Genomic DNA, 19,831 nt, shown 5'->3' on the forward strand with positions numbered 1-19,831 from the left:
TAATTAAATTATAATTTTTTATTATTAACTTTGATTTTCTTTATTACCTTTTATTTTTAATACTTTTAAATAAAATTATTTATATTTTTTAGGCATTTCAAGGTCATTTATTTGACTAATTATTAATTAACTTATAATTTTTAATTATTAGGTCTCGTACCATTTACTTTAATAATAATTTATTTATTTTTACTATTATAATAATTTTGACCCCTGTCCTTGAGTCAAACTAGCCGTTAGAGATGATAGCTGTTGGAGGCTCCGCTCAGACTATTTAGCATGATGACCTAGATCTGTTTCTTCAACTTGTCCTGACGATGAACCACACTAGTTGGTTCGAAACGCGTCGACAAATGAGATTCCATGTGATTTTCGCCGAAGAATCTTTCTCTAACTGGATATGGATCACAGAAGCCTAAACTCTATTAATTAATATTTATTTATAAAATTATGTTATTAATATATTTTTTATAAAATCATATATATTTCTCATGATGTTGGAAATAAGATTTTTTTGCCGTTCGTCCTCAATGATTTCACCTTACGGAAAATATGGGTGAAAAATATCTAACTTTTAACTTATTAAACATTAGGTGGCAATAATATTAGAATCAGAGGAGACATGGATTTCACTAAAAGGCCTTTGGTATATGGCAATGCCTTTTACGCAAAGATTGTTGATAGGCACATAACTACCATGCCTTCGCTTCAAAAAATACCATTGTTGATAGCCCTTCAACATCATCAACTCACTCATTTAAGTGTCTCCGTCCTCTTTCTATTTTCAATTGTACTTCTAGAAATTGGCCACAAAGTTGGACATTCATGGATAGGGAAAATGGCTACAGAAGAGAACTCGCATATGAGATGGGTATCGACTACCACAGCAGTACTGATCACGATATTCGTTTCGGGCATCATCTTCTTCTGCAAATATCGTTGGAAGGCGAAGGCCGGAACAAGAAATCAAGAAGTACTGGAGCTGCCTCCAGGACCATCTCCATTGCCCATCATTGGGAGAATTCCCTCACCGTGTTCTGAAAGACCTCGCCGACAAATATGGTCCTCTTATGCTTATGCGCCTTGGTTCAGTCCCTGCCGTCGTGGTCTCTTCTCCTGAGATGGCCAAACAGTTTCTGAAAACTCATGATCTGCTCTTTGCCAGCCGACCCGCATCGGAGGCAGGGAAGTACTTAGCTTACAATTTCAGAGACGTGGCGTTGGCTCCCTATGGAGATTATTGGCGGCAAATGAAAAAAATTTGCGTCTTAGAACTCCTGACTGGCAGGAGAATCGAGTCCTTCCAGTCCGTGCGAGACGATGAGGTGTCTGCCATGATACGCTCGATTTGGCGGGAAAGCGAGAACGGAGGCAAGCCTGTTAATGTGAGCAAGGTGCTCTCGTCCCTTATAATGAATATAATATGCAGAGTTCTGATGGGGAGAAAATGACCGACGAATGGATTAGATGAGTTAACAAGCATGAAAGGATTGGCAGAACTTGTGCGGGAGTTATCATCTGTAGTTGGTGCTTTTGATATTGGAGATTTTATTCCTTGTGTTGGATGGTTGGATTTGCAGGGCATCAGAAGGCGCATGAAGAAATTGCGCAGAGATTTCGACGCGCTGGCCGACGAGATTATCAATGAACACATAGAGCGAAGGAAGCGAAACGGTCATCGGGGAAACGATTTTGTAGACGCGCTGCTCGACATGTGTGGGGTGGCCAACACGATGGACATAAATGTAAGCAGCAGGAACGACATAAAGGCCCTTCTTCTCGACATGTTGGCTACTGGAATGGATACGTCAGAAATTACTTTAGAATGGGAAATGTCTAAGGCGTTGAGGAATCCTGCCATGATGAAGAGAGTACAGGAAGAGATCGAGTCGGTTGTGGGAAAAGATAGGCGAGTGAAGCCATGTGATTTGTCGAGTCTGGAGTACCTGCAATGTGTTGTGAAGGAAACGCTGAGACTGCATTCAATGGTACCATTGTTGCTTCCCCACGAGTCAATGGAGGTGTGTACCTATTGTGCTATACAACAACCCCCCATTTCAAATTTTTAATCTTAGTCTAAAGATGCTAAATAAGAAATAGGTCCCCTTTAGGATATAAAAAGCAATAAAACCTTTTGAGTAAAAATAGATTTTCCATACTTTTCATATAAAAGTTGCTTTATGAGTGTTTGGAACCGCTCATCGCAAATCGCAATTGCTTAAGACCAATGAACATCCATTTGAAAATTTGCGATGCGATCAAAGTCATCTCAAAATTCCTCATCGCAAAGTTTTAAATTGAAATGATCCATTTATAAACATGTGATGTGATATAACTATCGCATTTCGCATATCAGTAATCCTAAGGAATAAGTTAGGGCACTCTGTTGAAACCTTGCGATGCAATAAGGCTATCGCATATCACATATCGCCAATCCATAGGAAAACATTGAAACCACTCCGTTGAAACTTTGCGATGTGATATAACTATCGTGATCACATATCGCATATCGCGCTCCCAATAGAAGCAAGTAACATATACTATGAAGACTCGCGATATAATGTTAAATCAATTATAAAGGAAAACATGATTTATGAAGGAAAAACATGATTTTCCAAGTTTGAAAGGAACCCACCAACTCTACGTGCCAGCTCATCACTCATCGCAATCGCAACAATACAAGGAATTCTTTCAGACATAGCACTTGTAACTCCCGATTTGCGATATGCGATGGCTCTACACGTATTAAAATAATACAATCGCTAATCACAAAATCGTAGAGTTGTGACACCTGTTCTAAAAGGACCGTTGGAAAACTTGCGATGTGATATATATTAATTCGGCATTAAAGTTTCATGTTATGAGGATACGGTAATGCATTAAGAGGTAGTTATGGTTACAATCCTTTAAGGATTTCATCCTTTGTGACTATGTACTATATGAGATCTTTTGCATCTAATGCGCATAACTGATTTTAGTCTGTAATTAGTTGTATTGGCTGCTCTCAAAGTTTTTCGCCTATCATACTCCTCTTTCTCATTTTGCAGTGTAAATCCAGAATCACACAGTCAGTCAAGATGTCTAAGAGAGCTCGAAAGACAAAGGCTCCCCTTACAGTGGAAGAAGGACAAGGAAAATTGGCGTTAATCTCAGATACTACCTGTCTAGGCTTTGGTAAGACCTCGTGGGAAGGCATATATGCTTTGCTTGAAAATGAAGATCTGAAGGAGATAGAAGAAGAAGCAACAGTTGATGGAACTGATAAATCAGAAAACATGCTCAATGATTTGGCCAGCTCTTTCCTCCATCGAATAGCGGCCCATGCAAAGATTTTACCATATAATGATATGGTAAGATGGGTAATCGAGAGCATTAACATAATGGACAAAGCTTTCTTCATAGCTGATGGAAGGATGTTTGGATCCTTCAAACTTGAAGATGTCAAGAGAATGTATCACTTGCTAGATCCCTAGTGACACTACAACAAATCATTCGTGGAAGCTTTCGCTAAGGAGAATGAGATTGAATCAAACCCTATCAAGCAATGGAGACACTTTTCTAACAAGCAAAAACATGAATCATCTGGTATGTATTATGTGGACTCCTTAGCATCTCCATATTGTTATGTTGATATGATGATGTGTAGACTCTTTGGGAGCCCCGATTCTGCTAGATTTTCTATTGAAATGGTTCAATTGATAGAAGTGTAGGTTTTAACCTCGTACAGAAATTACCTGCATATGAATTCTAAAACACAGAAAATAAACAATGCGAGAGCATAACACATAAAACACATATACACAGATATTTTCCCCTCGATCCCAAAGCTGGGACTACCAGCGTGATTTTTCATTATGTTCCTTTCAATGTTATAGTACATATTTATACATGCCGAAGCATCCAATACCATAGACCGAAAACCATCACATCCAATACCATGGACTGAAAACCATCGCGTCCAAAAAACATGTGCGAAAATCATGCACAAAACCATAGGTGGGTCCGCCCAACCTTGCGCCTCAAACCCCCTGTGACCTCCCGCTATGCAACAAATGGGGGGCTTTGCCCCCCTTCTAACCCCCAGTTAACTATGTGGGCTAGTCGTGGAAAGAATATAACACAACCCAACATTCTCCCACTTGTTGTTTTCTTTCCACAGGAGGCCACAAGAGAGCTTAGTCACTTATCCAACTCTGTAACGCCCATTGTTTCTCTATACCAAGAGAACTTCTCAGAGCTCACAGATTTTGTCAATGCATCTGCAGTATTCTTCAAAGTGTCCACCTTTACCAACAACACCTTTTTGTCTTTTATCATATCCCTCACAAAGTGATATTGAACATCAATGTGCTTTGTCTTTGAATGATATGAAAGATTCTTTGCCAAGAAAATTGCACTTTGGCTGTCACAATCTATCCTTATAGCTTCTTGTACTAACCCCATACTTGAACACAATCTCTGCAACCAAACCGCTTCCTTGCTTACATGAGTGGTTGCCATGTATTTTGCCTCTGTAGTTGATAGTGCCACTACAGATTGTTTCTTACTCATCCAACTGAATACACCTCCAAATAGGTTAAACACATACCCACTTGTAGATATTCTCTGATCCAGATCTCCAGCCCAGTCTGCATCAACAAAGCCACGAATATCCAACACTCTGTCCAATCCTGATCTTCCTTGGTAGAACAAACCATAATCACTAGTGCCACACAAATACCTGAAAACCCACTTCACTTTTGTCCAGTGCTCCTTCCCTGGTTTTGACATAAACCTATTCAATACTCCCACTGCATGTGCAATATCTGGTCTAGTATAGACCATTGCATACATTAGGCTACCGACTACACTTGCATATGGAACATGGGACATGTCCTCTTCCTCTTCTTGTGTCTTGGGACATTGTTCAGCAGATAACTTCACACCTACAGGAATAGGAACCTTCACTAGTTTACTATCCTACATATTAAACCTCTGCAGTATTGTCTCGACATACTTCGTCTTCTTTAACCAGAGCTTCCTCTTTGCCCAATCTCTTAATTTCCATGCCCAAAATATAATTTGTAGCACCAAGATCTTTCATGTCGAATTTGGAGGACAATTGGGTCTTTAAATCATGGATAATTTCTTTGTCATTTCCAACCAGCAACATATCATCCACATACAAGACCAGATACATAACACGGTCACCAATTAATTTAAAATACACATAGTGATCTGCTTTGCTTCTAGTGAAGCCAAGTCCCCGTATAAATGTATCAAATTTATGATACCACATCCTTGGTGATTGTTTTAACCCACACAGGGACTTCTTTAACTTGCATACTAGTTCTTTCTTACCCTTCACCTCAAAGCCTTTAGGTTGCTTCATGTAGATTTCCTCTTCCAGAACCCCGTGAAGAAATGTTGTCTTCACATCCATCTATTCTACCTCAAAATCAAAAGCAGCAACAACAGATAAAAGTAATCTAATAGAAGTTACCTTGGCAACAGGAGAAAATATATCACCAAAATCAATTCCCGGCACCTGGGAATAACCTTTTGCTACCAACCGAGCTTTGTATTTCTCCACTTTTCCTTCTGCATTTGTCTTCTTTTTGAACACCCATTTGCTGCCAATGGGTTTCCTTCCAACCGACAACTCCACTAGATCCCAAGCCTCATTTTTGCGTAAAGATGCCATTTCATCAACCATGGCCTCTTTCCAGAGTTTTCCATCTTCTAAATCCACTGCTTCCTTCACAGTTCTGGGATCAACATCAGTAACAGACAAAGAAAAATTTGAATAGAAAGAAGATGGACTATACCTTTCTAGTTGTCTTCTTTCTCGAACTGATCTTCTCACAGCTAGAGTTTGTGGCTCTTCATCTTCTGATTCTTCCTCTGCTGTAGAGTTTGATTCTTCCTCCTTTAGCTCAAACTCTATCTTCTCATGTTTCTTTGGTTGGACTTCATGTTTAAACCATCTTTATACCCAATAAAGACGAACTTTTTAGATTTACTATCCAACTTGGTTCGTTTCTCCTTTGGAACATGTACATATGCATCACATCCAAATACCCTTAGATGTAAAAGAGAGGGTTTCTTACCAGTCCATACCTCTTGTGGAGTCTTATCCTCCAACGCTGATGAAGGTGACCTGTTGACCAGGTAACATGCAGTATCCACCGCCTTTACCCAGAATTCTTTTCCTAACCCGGCACCACTGAGCATGCTTCTTGCCCTTTCCATCAACGTCTTGTTCATTCTTTCTGCAACTCCATTTTGCTGAGGTGTATATGGAGTAGTATTTTGCCATGATATTCCACACTTCTTACAAAATTCTTCAAATTCATTGCTGCAAAACTCTCCACCATTATCTGTCCTCAACACCTTTATCTTCTTCTCTGTCTGATTTTCCACAAGAGCCTTAAATTCTTTAAACCTGTCAAAGACTTCGTATTTCTTCGTAAGGAAATATATCCATGTATTCCTTAAGAAGTCATCTATAAATGATACATAGTACATAGACTTACCCAGTGATGGAACCTTCACAGGTCCAAACACATCACTGTGCACAAGCTCTAATATCTGTTTCGCCCTCTTACTACCAGAGGGGAAACTCACCCGATTCTGCTTCCCATATACACAATTTTCACAAAAATCAAAATCTAGAAAGCTATTACTCATACCTTCTACCATACCTTTACCATGAAGTATTCAAAGGCCCTTCTCTCCAATATGTCCAAGCCTTTGATGCCACAACATGGTCTTCTCTCCAAAGACCACAAGATTTTTAGCTCCACTTTCAAGAACCATAGAGTTGTTGCACCCATCAACAACAGTGCTACCTTGCAGCTTGTACAAAGTTCCAATCCGAACTCCCCGCATCAATACCAGTGCTCGCTGAACCATCTTGCAGGTATCCTTCTCGAACACTGTTTTTACACTTGCATCATCCAACTTGCTAACGATTTTTGGCTAATGCAGGAATATACAGAACACCCGAAAGTGTTCTAACCCTTCCACCTTGCAACTTCAACTTTAATTTTCCACAACCAATGATTCTAGCCTTCCTGTCATCCCCCAAGAAGACATCACCACCATCACATTTCTCATACTTGCAGAACCACTCTCTATGGGGAGTGAAGTGAAAGGATGCACCTGAGCCAATCAACCATGCCTCGTGATCTACATGTGTACTTGAAGAAGCCAAGTACACATCCCCACCTTCATCTGAGGTGGTTTTCACCTCTACAGAAGGAGCATCATCAGATCCCTTTCCTTTATCAGGAGCTTTAGATTTACAATCCCTTTTGTAGTGCCCTTCCTTTCCGCATTTCCAACACACCACCTTTACAGGTTTTCCTGGAGATTTAGATCTCCCTCTAGATTTAGATCTCCCACTTGATGACTTATTTTTGTTTCTGTTCTGGGACCGTCCTCGTACAGACAAGGCATCACCATTCTGGCTCTCTATATTTTTCCGTCTCATCTCCTCTGTCAGCAAGGATGAGACTATTTCATCAAACTTCAAGGCAGTTGCATTACTACCTATTGCAATAACCAGACTATCCCACAAATCTGGTAGAGAACAGAAACAAACTGATGCACTTATCTTCATCTAAAATTTTAATATCAACAGATAATAACTAACTTACCGCAGTATTAAATGCGTTCAGATGTTCTGTCACTGAGTCTCCATATTTCATCCTCAAGTTATATACCTTTTTCCGCAGGAAAAATTTATTCACCAGAGACTTAGATTGGTACAAAGTCCCTAACTTGTCCCACAAAGCCTTTGTCGTAGCTTCCCCTGATACATTCAGTAATACTGAATCTGAGACACACAATCGTATTGTGCTCTTTGCATTTCGATCCAACTTCTTCCATTCTTCATCGGAAATCCCGTTGGTTTAGTACCTGGATCTACCATGATCCACTGATCTTTATCCACCAACAGATCCTCCATCTTGAGTTTCCATAAGTCAAAACTTTGACCATTAAATTTCTCGAGCTATATCTTTCCACTACTCGCCATCTTCTTTCACCAACAGAATTGATCTCGTAGATCTCCCACTAAACAGGGTCTACCACAAGCCTGAGCAAAACCCCTCAGCAACAAAGGCATCCCCTTGAAGCCAAAACGGCTCTGATACCAAATGTAGGTTTTAATCCCGTACAGAAATTACCTACATACAAATTCTAAAATACAGAAAATAAACAATGCGAGAGCATAACACATAAAACACATATACACAGAGATTTTCCCCTGGATCCCAAAACCGGGACTACCAGCTTGATTTTTCATTATGTTCCTTTCAATGTTATAATACATATTTATACATGCCTAAGCATCCAATACCATGGATCGAAAACCATCGCATCCAAAAACCATGTGCGAAAATCATGCAAAAAACCATAGGTGGGTCCACCCAACCTAACATAGGGTCCAAAACCAAAATTTTCTGGGGTGCTACCCCAGACCCCATAAAGTGGGGTTACGAGTGTGCCTCAAACCCCCTGTGACCTCCCACTATGCAACAAATGGGGGGCGGACCCCTGGTTAACTACGTGTGCTAGTCGTGGAAAGAATATAACACAACCCAACAAGAAGCAACGATAAACTCCTTTGTGATGGATTGGGAAACTATTCTATCAGATAAAATGGCTAGTCAAATACTGGATTATAGAAAGAACATATTTGTCACTACCCGAGTTGTGCCCCCATTCCATATGAGTGCTTACACAGTTGACACAATTTGTTTTAATTCTAACTTTCCTATCTTAGGTTGGAAATGGATTGTTTAGGATCCAACCCCCATTCATATTTACCATAAATATTTATGGAAGTATAAATACAAGAATCATTTATACAGGATTTGCCATGGTTTCATCCTACCTGTCCATCAAGCTATATTTAATAAACTTGCTCCTCGGATGACAAGGCTAGCATTGATTTAACCTCAATCGATAGTTGGTTCGGGGAAGAGATGTTCACCTATGTTAGGGTTTTTGGTAGCATTACAAATCCTCATGTCCTTCCACTTTACATTCCAGATAAGCTATTAGCCAGGGAAGTAGCCTACTAGATAGTAGAAAAATGGATGTCTAGAAATCTTAAAGACTCCAAGAAACAGTTGTGGCCTGCCTTTCCTCTTCGCTACAACACCTACTCATTACATGATTTTAAACATGCCGAGAAAGAAGCAAACAAGACAAAGGATCTGAGTCTAGCTGTTATCCCTAAAAGACAATATGACCCAAATAAGGTTGCTTTCAATTTCACCACTCAGATGAAAGTTAATAAATTCTTGCATGAGGAAGATGAGTTTGATGACTTATTTGCTTCAGTAGAATTATTCTCAACAATAATTCATCTGGAAAAATTCAAATTGGGTGCTGAGAAAATGGACAAATTCATGGAATACAGGACACAGAGGTTACTGATAGTACCTCTGGATTTATTAAGTACTACACCAATCATTCAGCAAGCAGAGCACAGCGGAGAGCAGGTTATAGAAAAGATTTCTGGAGAAGTTGAAACAAGTGATAAGGCCAGTGAACAACTAAACACTGATGTTCACATTGATCCCATATTGATTAAAGAATGGGAGCAATTTGATCAACAAATCAAAAGTTCGAATAATCCTAAAAACATTATCACATTAGCGCCTCCCAAACACAAGGGCCCATTATTCCTGATATTGTGATTGAAGAGACACCTAGTAAAGACACAACTAGAAAAGAGATAGAAATAATCCCTGAAAATCCTTCAGGGGAGAGTACATTGAATATTGAGGAGATTCCACCCTTGGATGTGTTTTACAGCCCAAAACACAGGGCTATAGTCAAGAGGCAGAGAAAAAAGAGGAAAATAAACCAAACATCATCCACAACTGCTTAATCTGAATTTATGAATGTCATATGGAAAGATTCAGAGGTCAATCCTTCTGAGGATTTGACTAAGTTATCTCAATTTGCTGTGGCATACACAGCTGCTACAATTGATAAGGCAACTGAAATGAATCAATTGATCAAAGAAAAGGATCAAAAGATTAATCACCTTGAAGAACAGTTGGTAGTAGAGCATCAAAATATTAATCAGCTTGAGGAACAGTTAATGGTAGAGAAACATAAGAGTGAGCAATTTGAAGAACAATTCAACCTGGAAAAATAGAAAATTGACCAGTATGCCATTCAGAGACAACAACAGTTGTCTCAAGAGCTCGAGCAACTTAAATTGACACATCAGCAAGAGATTAAATCTAAGGAAGAGCAAATCACATAGTTTTTTCCGAAGAAAAAACCGTAACTTTTATTAAAAAGATAATTAAAAGTTACATCTGCATATGCACTGAAGCATACTGAGATCTGCCACAAAGGCTCTACGCAGCGTTAGAAAACTAACGTGCAAAAAGAAAAAAGAGAATGAAAAGAGGGAGAAGAGAAAGAGAAGAGGCAGAAAAAACTGAAAAAGGTTCAAGTTTTCCGCCCCTTTTTCTTTTCGACCTTACGCCACTCGCCTTGGGTGGGCTCGGTCGGTGCGATGATCAACTGTGTTTCTACATTCTGTGATCCAATTTCTTTGTCTGAATCTGAAGTATCTGAGTGGTGATGTCGCTTGGTGCCTCCTGTGCTGTGGTCCACGCTTGTCATCTCTGCCTTGTTGTCTGTTGTGTTTTCTCTCTGTTTCTCCATTTCTTGAGCTACCTCGGTCTTCTCTGCAGGGGTCTCTTCCTCCTCTGCTTCTGATTCTTCATCATCTGAATTTGGTGGTGAGAATTTCCATCCTTTCTTCTGCTTCCCTTTCTGTTTCCTTTTACTCTTGGCTTCTGGGCATGTGCTTTGTAGGTGACCTGTCTGCCTACAAAGTCTACATCTGAAAGCAGTGTTTTCATAGTCTAGCACTTGCAGCCAGTTTTGTTGTTTGTAGATCAGCCTTATATTGTCCGGCAGCCCTTTGCTTAAATCTACTTCCACACAGATACGTGCATAAGTGTAGATCCTTTCATCAATCCTGTCCAAATCTGTTTTGATATATTTCCCAATGCTGTTCCCAATGCCTTCCAGCACTCGTTCATTCCAAAAATGCAGCGGTAGATTATACAATCTAACCCAAACCGGCATTTTGGTTACAGTCATTTTGTTTGGATCAAAATCTGGGAACCATGGGGTCATAAACAGCCCCGATGTTCCCCAAAACCAGGGTCCTGCACTAATAACTGTGTCTCTGACTTCCTTGGATGAAAATCTAACTATAAAAAACCCCTTTGAGCAGAGGTGGATATCGCATTCCATGGTCCAGCTGGTGAAGATCCAATGAAATAGATCCAGGGGTTTAGGCCAGAAACTGTTGAAACGGCAAATGAGGGCTTGCGTTTCATAGGACTTTACAAAATCATCCAGCCCAGAAGAATCTAAATTTAAAGCTGGGATTTGCTCTGCCTGGTCTACTATATATGGCCTGGGTATATTGCTGGGCTTATTTCCTCCTTGATCTGTCGAGGGCCCCGAATCTCTGTTGCCTTGTAAAATGTTTTTGTAGGATATGCCTCCTTTTGGTTGATGCTGAGGTACTGCTTTCCCCTTGACTCCCCCTGAATTGCTTGACTGTCCCTGAGGAGGAGCCCCTCCTCTCAGCCTCAGGTTTAATACAATGGTTGTTCCTGGGCTGATCTCATAGCTTTTCATCGTTCTATAGTCCTGGAGGGACCACCTACCACTCACCAGATGTTGGGTTTGAACTGGATACCCCAGCTCTGTCCAAATCTGCTGTTTCAGTTGCAGGATGGTGCCTTCTGCATGAACCCACAATAATCGGGTTTTCCCCACAGGGAGGTTAATTAAAATCTGAAAACGAGTTGATCTTACCTGCTCTGGCTGTGAGCAAACTTCCAGATCCGGTCTCGTTTTGTGTTGTCTTCCTTGGTGCATGTCTAGATCTGCCTCCCCTCTGCACGATCTGTGCTTGGTGTGTCCGATCTGCTGCCTGGGGTCTTGAATATTGGCTGGTTCAGGTAAATCTGGGCCGATCTGAAAAGATTTGGCCACTGCTTTGAAGGGGGGAGCAGATCTGCAGCATGCAGACCCCCCCTACCATTTCTTTTTGCGTTCTGGCGCTTCTTGCTCTCAAAATGCAGTGCGGCATGGCGGCGGCCTTGATCATAGTCGTAGTTTGAGCCTTCGATCTGCTGCCTGGGGTCAGGAAGGCCTAGATCTTGTAGATCCAAGCCGTAGCTACAAATTTTGGGGCCATGCGTTGAAGAGGGAAATGGATCAGTAACATGCAGGCCCCTCCATTCGTTTTTCCATTCGTTCTGGGTTTGCCGAAGCTTGATCTCTAAACCCCATGTGGTCCGACGGCTTCCTTGTTCAAGTGCGCTATTTGGGTTTTCGTTTTTCCGCCATGTAATGCCCTCCTCGTGGATCCACGCAAAGAGGTTTGCTTCTGTTATGGCCCTCGCCTCGCAATCTCTTTGCAGACTTGTACTTCGCTCCCATTCCAGGAGCCTTAGTTTCCAATGGATCGAAAGCCCTTCAGATACGCCGCCGCTTTGGTCTGGGTTAATTTGGAGCGAGGTACCCCATTTCTCTGAAAGCGCAGAATGCTTCCCATCAGCGATAATCATTTGCCCATTCCCTGAATCGCTTTCAGGTCCGGAGCTTGACTTGAGAGCCGATGCTGCTGCATAACGAACCCTGCTCGGTGATACCCTAACCATCGCCATCGCTCTTCCCATCTATTAGCAAATCACATAGTTACAACTCCCTTTGGGACAATTCAAAGGTTATCCCAAGGTTGAAGAGTTTAAAAAAGGAAGCCTTAGAGGTAAATTATGCTTTATCTCAACAGTTGAATCTACTCTGCCAGAAAATATCTCTTATTGATCCATTATGCATCATAACGACATCACTGATTGACCAAGTAGTTAATACCAGGTTAGAATTTGAAGATGCAGATGATAATGTCACAAATTATCTCTCCTGGAAAAGCACAGAAGATGGAAGAGCTGCTAAATTACCTAAAATTGAAGAGTCTCATAAAGAGATATTGTTTTCAGAATGGGAAACACAGTTGATAAAAGCAGAAAGAGCTACCTCCAGGGCCAGGGCTATAATGAATAATGTTACTAAGTTGGTGAATCATAACTTATATGGTGCCAATTTAATTTTTGATTGTTCCGTAAGTAAACTTCCAAAGGTGAAAGTTTTAGAGAAGCAATGGAAGCAAGATTTGGACACCAAGGAGGAGCAGCTCAACAGAGTACAAGGTCTTAACTGGGATGTGCATTGGTCCTTTTTGGTCAAGCCACATAGCCAACAGATGACTATCAAGTGCCTTGTTGATGTCGTTGATCGCATGATGCCTGAGCTCTCAGATGCCACATACGCAAGACAGTTACACGCCAGGCTGAGTCATCCTCCAGAAATCCAAACCATGCTGTCTATTTTTTGATTGAAGATACAAGAGAAAAAATAGATGCGATGAATCTCTTCAAAGGTTATCGCAATTCTATTTTTGAAATTCAAATCCCATATTTTGATGAAGGTAGTTCCAACAACTCTCAGCAATTTTTATGGACAGTTTGTTTTTAATTTTACTATAAAGACCCTTTCATGTCATTTTAGAAAGGGTCCTCAATTTGTATAAAACTAGACTTGAGAAGTTTTCACTTCTGCACTTCTTAATTTATTCTTTTTATAAGTCGTGGATCGAGGTTCAAACTTGTTGTGAAAGAGCTTCATAAAGACTTGCATTTTTGTATCTTCTTGGAGTTTCCAGAATAAGAAGATTGAACCATATTGTTACTTGCATAATGAGACTCAAATGCATATGGTACTTCTATCATTGTTATTTTGTCTTGTTTTATGTAATTAGCATTCCATTGATTTGTTATGGTTGATATATTCCCATGTTTCAAACAACTCTGTATTATGTCACTTTTGAGTGATCTAGAATTGTTATATTGTATACATATGTCAACGATAAATATTAGTATGTTATGCGATATGTTTTCACATTACTTTGTTTAATTTCTTATTCAAAGTAATCATTATTTAAATGCAACTTTTTGTAGATAAGTGAATAATCTATATTATCATTTGTCTGTTAGGAATCATCAAGAATTGCATTATTATGAGATCACCCGGGTTATATAGATATATATGTATATTTTAAAGCTTATAGATTAAACCACCTATCATCTTTTTATACATTTAAAACACTCATTCATCAAATCATACTTTATTGTGAAACTAGTCCCATAATATCCAGTCGGAGCTAACATACCAAACGGATAAGGAGCTACACTAAGGTCCAGAACCGATGGTTATCCTCCAATGTTGGTGCTACGATTTTAGAGGCATCAACATTTTTGGCACTAGAAGGAGGGCCAAACTGTGAATGGCGAGTAAATCTAAATCTACAGACCATTCTAAGAGTAATTCCCCCTCACCATCACCTCCAACTTCTCCTTTGCATTATAAATCTCCTATTCCTAAGAGAGAAGTTGAAAATAAAAATACAAAACCCACTGCTGAAACCCTAAACATGCCAGGCAATTATTCTTCTGAACCTCCTAAAGTACAATCTTTGATTCATAAACTTCAGGAGATTTCAATATCCAAAGAAGAGTTTGACTTATCCCAAGGCAGTGTTACTTCCCAGTATATCCCATCGCAGCTGCTTACTAGGGCAAAGAGTGAAAAGCTTGGCATTCCACCAGTTGAATTCCCTCTACCAAGTCGAAAAAAGGCTAGAAAGACACCATCAGAATCTAACAGTGAGACTTTGTCCTCATCATCGTCCATTCCATCCATACCATTGCAAGGTCATCCATCTGTTTCCCAACTTCATATCATAGTCCAAACAGGTACAAGAACTTCAACATCCTCTACCCAATCAATTTCAACTCCTTCATCACCCTCTTCTACTATTAGCTCAACAATGGCACATAATCAACCTCAACCAAGGCCATGGACCAACCCAGGAGCTGTCAGAATGCCTACACCTTTGACCCAATTTCCAGCACATCTTGAAAAATGGCTACCTAAATTTAATCCTGACAATGGCCTATTAGCAGAAGAACATATAAACAATTTCATGTTATCGATTAACTTGAATGGAGTAACAGAAGAAGATGCTATTGTTAGACTATTTCCATACACTCTACAAGGAGCAGCAGGATCATGGTACTTTTCGTTACCACTAGGTTCTATCAATAGCTGGGATGCTTTCCAAGAGAAATTTCTAACTAAGTTTGGAGATGATAGGTCTACAGCAACTTTGATTAATGACCTCTCCAACCTGAAAGTCGAATCAAAAGAGCCCATTAAGGACTTCAACTCACGCTTCAATAAGTTGTTGAATAAAATACCTGCGGCATCCAAGCCTAGTGAGGAGGTTCGAAATGAATGGTACATTTCTGCTCTGCCTTCAAACATAGCCATCTTTGTTGATAGGGCTACCAAACCAACATTAGCAGAAAATATGAAGGAAGCAATAGCTATTGAAAAACGTATCCTTGCTTTGGAAAAGAAAAATGCTCTAGAAGAAAGGAAATCCAAGAAAGTTACCTTTAGAGATGATTCAAAGAAGAAAGCAACCAAGGATCCATATGACATGGAAGGCTTACAAAAATTTCTTAAAACTATGTCTAATGAAATGGTTGAAATAAAAAAGCAGGTAGCTGAAACTTCTACGAAAATACCATTTAGGAACTTTAAAATAAATCAGCCAACTGATCCTAAACCACCTAATGCTATATCTAATGCAGAATCTGACCTGGATGATGATGAAGAAGAAGATATAGTTTTATCAGCTGAAGAAATGGAAGAAGATGAAACAGTTGAATGTCATGGAATGTGGGACTTTATCCTACCCAACTCTAATAATCAAAGTGAACATGAAGCTTTGCCAGTAAACACCAGAAGTAAAAGTGTAGTAGAGCCTAATAAATCAAATCAAAAGAAGAAAAAATCAAATCCTATTATTAAAGAGAAAGTCCCCGGAAAGAAAGCTCCAGTTGCGTCTCCCCACAATCAACCATCTTCGTCCAACCCTCCCTCATCATCTAAAATGCTAGTAGTTTCAGATTCCATGGATTATAACATAGTGGAAGATATGAAGAAGACTCGGGAAAATATTTCTTTGCATGAACTTAGCAAGCTCAAGCATCAACAAAAGTTGTTTCTTAAAGAATTAAATGCAGTGCCTTCTTCTCCTCTCCCAACTAGTGTATTATCAAAGGTTGCGAGAGGATCGGGTAAGTCACCATCTGATAAGGTGGATGCTACCGATGTCGTTTTGATTGGGGATAGGTCAAATTCTCATACTTCTCCTTTTCTCTTGACTTATGAGATCTACAATAGAAATTTTCATAACTTCTTGATTGATTCAGGGGCTTCGTCAAACATAATGCCAGCATCAATTTGCTCCAAGATAAATATTGAACCCCAGAAGTCTGCAATTCATATTGTCCAATTAGATCAAACTAAGGTTCAAGTTTTAGGAGAAATAAATTCAGTTACTATCAAATTATCTGTTGATCCCAGGGTTGTCCAAAGAATTGATATATTAATTGCTGACATCCCTGAGTTTTATGGTTTGATCCTTAGCAGAGATTGGTCTGAAAAACTTCATGGTTATATTTCAATTGATTGGTCTCACATGTGGCTTCCCTATAATGGGAAACCAAATCAAATCAGAATTGATCGTGAAAAACATTTGACTCACACAGTAACTAAGTTTGAAGAAGAAAATCAACCTGTAGCCTTCAATAATAACATTCTTGGAAACTATTCGGCTGAATCATTTTTTGGAAATTTCAATGCTCAAAAATATTCTTTTCCTGTTAATAGTGTCATATCACAAATTGAAAATTTCTCCCGTACCGATACTTCTAAGTGTGTTAGTGTTGCAGATGAACTTGTAGATAAACCTGTAAATAAGCCTTTATTTTGGTCTTTGTATTTTGATGGATCTAAATCTAATGACGGTGCAGGAGCAGGATGTATTTTAGTCAGTCCTGAAGGAGAAAAAAAAAATGTTATCATGTAGATTATAATTTGAGTGTACCAACAATACTGCAGAATATGAAGCATTGATTCAAGGTCTCTATAAAGCAATAGGCCTGAATATCCAATATCTGAAAGTATTTGGTGATTCTGAAATTGTCATTAAACAAGTGAGAAATACTATCCATTGTCTTTCGGGGCATCTGAAACATTATCAATCACTTGTTCAAGATCTCATAACTCATTTTCTGGCATTTGACATTTCTCCTATTCCTAGATCACAGAATGCAGCAACAGATCTCCTGGCTAATGTTGCTTCTAAACTCCTTCCATCCGAGGATTATAGTCCAGATAGATTTTCTATTGAATTAATTTTTCGACCATCTGTCCCAGATAATGTCACCAATTGGCGTGTGTTCAATCATGATGAGGATATCTTAAATTTCTTGACATCTGAAGGATCTTATGACGATCAAATTATCGATGAAAGCGATCATGATCTTCAATTAAAGCAGAGACTCAATGAAAATCCTATTCCTAAATCTGTGGTCAAGCTAGAAGATCTTTATGATATTAAGGATAGATTCAAAAAGGTCACTAATGCAAAACTTCAAAGTTCAACTTTAAGGTTTGAATTAGTAAATCTTGGCACTGATGCCAAACCACAAAATGTCAATCTTGGACTTGGACTTTCATCACATGAAATATTTTCTTTCATCAGTTTATTGAAGAAATACAAAAATGTTTTTTCTTGGAATTATGAAGATCTGAAAACTTATGATACCTCTATCATTCAACACACAATTCCAATGATCTCTGATGAGAAACCTGTACAACAGAAACTAAGGAAAATTCACCCAAATCTTGAAAGCCAAATCAAAGTAGAGTTGAATAAACTCCTTAAAGCCAAAATAATCTTTCCTGTCAGACATTCTAAATGGGTCTCAAATTTAGTACCTGTGAGAAAAAAGAATGGTGATATTAGGATTTGCATAGATTTTAGGAATCTCAACAAAGCATGTCAGAAAGATAATTTCCCATTACCAACAATGGAGCAGATACTTCAATCAATAGCTGGCTCAGAGTTAATGTCTTTTCTTGATGGTTTTTCAGGATACAATCAGATCCTAGTACATCCAGACAATAGATTAAAGACTACATTCAAAACCAAATGGGGAACATATGCTTATCAGAAAATGCCTTTTGGTTTAATAAATGCTAGAGCTACTTTCCAAAGAGCTATGGACATAGCTTTCAAAGGTTTGATCAATAGGATGGTCATTGTTTACTTAGATGACATAATTGTCTATTCTAAGAAAAAGAGAAATCATCTGCATGATTTAAAGCAGATCTTTGAACGTTGCAAAAAATATGGGATTTCCTTAAATCCCAAGAAATCATTCTTTGCTCTTAATGAAGGTAAACTTTTAGGGTTTATTGTATCCAAAAATGGCATATACATTGATCCTGACAGGATAAAAGAAATTTCTGATATCCCTTTGCCACATAATAAGAAATCTATGCAATCATTTTTGGGACAGATAAATTTTGTGAAAAGATTTGTTCCTGATTTTTCTCATATTGTTTTACCCTTGCAATCCATGATTAAGAAAAATTCAGTCTTCAAATGGGGACATAACGAAAAAGAGGCTTTTGACTTGATCAAACAAAAGATCATTAATGCTCCTGCATTGAATACTCCCAATTTTTCTAGTCATTTTATGTTGTAGACTTTGGCCACTGAAACATCTTATGTTGTTGTTTTAACTCAAATCAATGATCAACAAGTGGAAGCGCCCATATCTTTCTTTAGTTCTAATTTGCAAGGTGCTGAGCTCAATTATTCCGAAGTTGAGAAACAAGCTTTCGCTGTATTTAAATCTATCAAACATTTTAGACCATTCCTCCTAAAAACACACACTAAAGTAATAGTCTCATTCTTTGCAGTAAGACAATTGATAGTTCAAATAGAATTAGGAGAGAAAAGAGCTAACTGGATAGCATCTTTACAAGAGTATGAAATTGATATTAAACCAGCGAAAATTGTTAGAGGGAAAGGATTTTGCAGATTACTCGCAAGAGCTTCCAATATACCAGATCATGAAGATTCAGATAGTGCTGCACAAGTAAATGAGATAAGTATCATTGACTCTGAATCTCAATATGATGATTTGATATTTTATTTAAAAAACGGATATGCTTCCCATGAATTCAGCTACAAAAAAAAATGTGCCTTAAGGTTAAAAGCCAAACACTATGAAATCATTGATGATGTGTTATTCAAGAGAAATTATGATTCTATTCTATTAAGATGCCTTGAAAAATCTGAAGCGTAAAAGGTTTTGCAGGAACTACATGATGGCCCAGCAGGTGGACATTTTGGAGGAGACACTACAACCCACAAAATACTACATGTTGGATATTATTGGCCGACTTTGTTCAAAGATGCCCATGAGTACATGAGGAAATGTAAGATATGCCAAACTGCTAGTGGGAGACAAAGGAAACCAGCCTTTCCTTTACAACCAGTTAACATTGAGCAACCATTTGAACAGTGGGGGCTTGATATTATAGGAGAGATCGTTCCACATTCTTCCAAGCAACACAAATACATCCTCACAGCCACGGACTACTTCACAAAGTGGGTAGAAGCAATTCCACTAAAGGTAGCCAATTCTGATGCGATTATCAAATTTATTGATCAGTTCATCATTACAAGGTTTGGTTTACCTAACACGCTTATATTTGACAATACATCTTATTTTTCTGGAAATAATATATTTGAATTTGCTCTTAAGAGAGGTTTTCAGTTAAAATACTCTGCAAATTACTA

General features: G+C 38.8%; 1 pseudogene; it reads left to right on the forward strand.

Annotated features, from left to right (window-relative positions):
• Positions 1 to 1,121: 1,121 nt before the first annotated feature.
• On the forward strand, positions 1,122 to 1,451 carry LOC149177040 (cytochrome P450 750A1 pseudogene; annotated as a pseudogene).
• The last annotated feature ends 18,380 nt before the right edge of the window (positions 1,452 to 19,831 follow it).

Source organism: Pinus tabuliformis, chromosome 4_1 (assembly GCF_031772625.1).
Source record: "Pinus tabuliformis cultivar Carrire ecotype Pingquan chromosome 4_1, CPIR1, whole genome shotgun sequence".
Classification (NCBI taxonomy): domain Eukaryota; kingdom Viridiplantae; phylum Streptophyta; class Pinopsida; order Pinales; family Pinaceae; genus Pinus; species Pinus tabuliformis.